The following is a 4,564-nucleotide window of genomic DNA, read 5'->3' as shown; positions in this document are numbered from 1 at the left end:
AACTTCTTCCTAGACACATCACCAAAGGCAAGGGAAGCAAGGGCAAAAATGAACTATTGGGACTTCATCAAGATAAAAAGCTTTTGCACAGCAATGGAAACAGTCAACAAAAGACAACTGACAGAATGGGAGAAGATATTTGCAAATGATGTACCAGATAAAGGGCTAGTATCCAAAATCTATAAAGAACTTATCAAACTCAACACCCAAGGAACAAATAATCCAATCAAGAAATGGGCAAAAGACAGGAACAGACATTTCTGCAAAGAAGACATCCACATGGCCAACAGACACATGAAAAAGTGCCCAACATCACTCAGCATCCGGGAAATACAAATGAAAATTACAATGAGACACCAACCACCTCACACCAGTCAGAATGGCTGAAATTAAGTCAAGAAATGACAGGTGTTGGGGGCGCCTGGGTAGTGCAGTCGTTAAAGCGTCTGCCTTCGGCTCAGGGCGTGATCCCGGCGTGCCGGGATCGAGTCCCACATCAGGCTCCTCCACTGTGAGCCTGCTTCTTCCTCTCCCACTCCCCCTGCTGTGTTCCCTCTCTCGCTGGCTGTCTCTCTGTCACATAAACTAAATAAAATCTTTAAAAAAAAAAAAAAAAGAAATGACAGGTGTTGGTGAGGACGTGGAGAAAGGGGAACCCTCCTACACTGTTGGTAGGAATACAAGCTGGTGCAGCCACTCTGGAAAACAGTATGGAGTTTCCTCAAAAAGTTGAAAATAGAGCTACCCTACAACCCAGCAATTGAACTACTTGGTATTTACCCCAAAGATACAAAGGTAGTAATCCAAAGGGGCACCTGCACCCCAAAGTTTATAGCAGAAATGTCCACAATAGCCAAACTATGGAAAGAGACCAGATGTCCATTGACAGATGAATGGATAAAGAAGGTGTTATGTATATATACAATGGAATATTACACAGCCATCAAAAAATGAAATCTTGCCATTTGCAACACAATGGATGGAACTAGAGGGTATTATGCTAAGTGAAATAAGTCAATCAGAGAAAGACAATTATCATATGATCTCACTGATATGTGGAATTTGAGAAACAAGGCAGAGGATCATAGGGGAAGAGAGGAGAAAATGAAACAAGAAGAGACCAGAGAGGGAGACAGACCATAAGAGACTCTTAACCTCAGGAAACAAACTGAGGGTTGCTGGAGTGGAGGGGGGTGGGAGGGATGGGGTGGCTGGGTGATGGACATTGGGGAGGGTATGTGTTGTGGTGAATGGTGTGTATTGTGTAAGACTGATGAATTGCAGACCTATACCCATGAAACAAATAATACATCATATATATATATATGTGTGTGTGTGTGTGTGTGTGAGTGTGTGTGTGTGTGTGTATGTAATGTATTTTAGTTTTGGTAAATTAGGAAAAAAGCTATCAGTTAAAAAGTTATCCATCTCCCTTGCTACACCCAGCGTGGGGCTCAAACTCACAACCCCAATATCAAGAGTTGCATGCTCCACTGACTGAGCCAGCCAGGTGCCCCAAAGTTACCTATCTCTATAGAGCAGAAATAAATTACATAGAAACTAGAAAAACAATAGAACAGATCAATGAAACCAGGAGCCAGTTCTTTGAAAAAAATCAATAAAATTGATAAACCTCTAGCCAGATTTATCAAGAAAAATAAAGGACTCAATAAAATCACAAATGAAAGAGGAGAAATAACCAACACCACAGAAATACAATCATAAGAGAATATTATGAAAAACTATATACCAACAAATTGGACAGCCTACAAGAATTGGGTAAATTCGTAGAAACATAACCTACCAAAACTGAAGCAGGAAGAAATAGAAAACTTGAACAGACCAATAACCAGCAAAGAAATTGAATCAAAAATCTCCCCCAAAACAGAAGTCCAGAACTAAATGACTTCACAGGCGAATTCTACCGAACATTCAAAGAAGAGTTAAAATGTATTCTCAAACTATTCTGAAAAACAAAAAATAAAGGAAAACTTCCAAATTTATTCTATGCGGCCAGCATTACCCTAATACCAAAACCAGATAAAGACACCACAAAAAAGAACTATAGGCCACTATGAACATAGATGCAAAAATTCTCAACAAAATGCTAGCAAACTGAATCAACAATATATTTAAAAATATCCTTTACCACATGGGGTGCTTGGCTGGCTGAGGAGAGCATGCAACTCTTGATCTTAGGGCTGTGAGTTCAAGCCCCATTTTGGGCATGGAGCCTACTTTAAAAATAAGAATCATTCACCATGATCAAGTGGGATTTATTCCGGGGTTGCAAGCGTGGTCCAATATTCACAAATCAACCAACACAATACATCAGTAAGAGAAAGGATAGCTACCATAAATCATTTCAATAGATGCAGAAAAAGCATTTGACAAAGTACAACATTCATTCATAATAAAAACTCTCAACAAAGTAGGTTTAGGGGGAACATACCTCAACATAATAAAAGCCATCTATGAAAAACCCACAGCTAACATCATCCTCTGGGGAAAAATTCTTTTCCCCTAAAGGTCAGGAACAAGACAAGGATGTCCACTCTCACCACTTTCATTCAACATAGTACTGGAAGTCCTAGCCATAGCGCTCAAGACAACAAAAAGAAATAAAAAGAATACAAACCAGTTAAGAAGAAGTGAAACTTCCACTATTTGCAGATGACATGATACAACATATCGAGAACACAAAAGAGTCCACCCCAAAACTGCTAGAACTGATAAACAAATTCAGTAATGTCTCAGGATGCAAAATCAACATACAGAAATCTGTTGCATGGATTGGAAGAACAAACATTTGGAAGAACAAACATTGTTAAAATGTCTATACTAGCCAAAGCAATCTACACATTTAATGCAATCTCTATCAAAATACCAATAGTATTTTTGAGAGTTAGAACAAACAATCCTAAAATGTATATGGAAACTTTTCAAAAGCCCCCAAATAGACAAAGCAGTCTTGGGGGGCGGGGGGGGGAAGCAAAGCTGGAAGCATCACTATTCCAGACTTCAAGTAATATTGCAAAGCTGTAGTGATCAAAACAGTATGGTATTGGCACAAAAATAAGCACATAGATCAATGGAACAGAATAGAAAATCCAGAAATAAACCCACAGTTAATATGGTCAATCAACCTTCAACAAAACAAGAAAGAATATCCAATAGGAAAAAGTCTCTTCAAACAATGGTGTTGGAAAAACTGGACAGCAACATGCCAGAGAATGAAACTGCACCACTTTCTTACACCTTGCACAAAAATAAACTCAAAATGGATTAAAGACCTAAATGTGAGACCCTGAAACCATAAAAATCCTAGAAGAGAACACAGGCAGTAAGTTCTTTGACATTGGCTATAGCAACATCTTTTTAGATCTGTCTCCTGACGCAGTGGAAACAAAAGCAAGAATAAACTGTTAGGACTACATCAGAATAAAAAGCTTCTGCAAAACGAAGGAAACGATCAACAAAACTAAAAGACAACATACAGAATGGGAGAAGATATTTGCAAATGATATGTCCAGTGAAGGGTTAGTATCCAAAGTATATAAAGAACTTATAAAATTCAATACCCCAAAATCAAATAATCCAATTAAAAAATGGACATAAGACATGAACAGACATCCAGATGGCCAACAGACACATGAAAAGATGCTCATCATCACTCATCATCAGGGAAATGCAAATCAAAACCACAATGAGAGGTCACCTCACACCTGTCAGAATGGCTAAAATCAACAACACAAGAGACAATAGGTGTTGGCGAGGATGTGGAGAAAAAGGAACCCTCTTGCACTGTTGGTGGGAATGCAAACTGGGGCAGCCACTCTGGAGAACAGTATGGATTTTCCTCAAAAAGTTAAAAATGGAACTACTTTATGATACAGCAATCGTACTACTGGGTATTTACCCAAAGAATACAAGAACACTAATTCAAAGGGATTCATGCACCCCTATGTTTATAGCAGCATTATTTACAATAGCCAAATTATGGAAGCAGCTAGAGTGTCCATCAATTGATGAATAAAGCAGCTAGAGTGTCCATCAATTCATGATGATCCATACATATGCAATGGAATATTACTCAGCCATAAAAAAGAATGAAATCTTACCATTTGCAACCACATGGATGCGCCTAGAGAGTATAATGATAAGTGAAATAAGTCAGAGAAAGAAATACCATATGATTTCGCTCATATGTGGAATTTAAGAAACAAACAAGCAAAGGGGGAAAAATAGGAGAGGGAGACAAAGTTAATTATAGAGAACAAACTGATGGTTACCAGAGGAAGGTGGGTGAGGGGAAGGATGAAATAGGCGATGAGGATCAAGGAGTACACTTGCTGTGATAGCACCGGGTGATGTACGGAAGCGTTGAATCACTATATTGTACACCTGACACTAATACAACACTGTATGCTAACTGGAATTTCAATTAAAATAAAAATAAAAAGTTACCTTTCTTTATTGTAAGCAATAGAGATTGCTTAAATAAACTTAAAAAAATCTTTTTTTAAAAAAGAGCTTTGTTATTTTTTTAAGATTTTGTTTTTTA

The sequence above is a fragment of the Ursus arctos genome, unplaced genomic scaffold (genome assembly GCF_023065955.2).
Source record: "Ursus arctos isolate Adak ecotype North America unplaced genomic scaffold, UrsArc2.0 scaffold_20, whole genome shotgun sequence".
Taxonomy (NCBI): Eukaryota; Metazoa; Chordata; class Mammalia; order Carnivora; family Ursidae; genus Ursus; species Ursus arctos.
Note: the sequence above shows the minus strand (reverse complement) of the source record.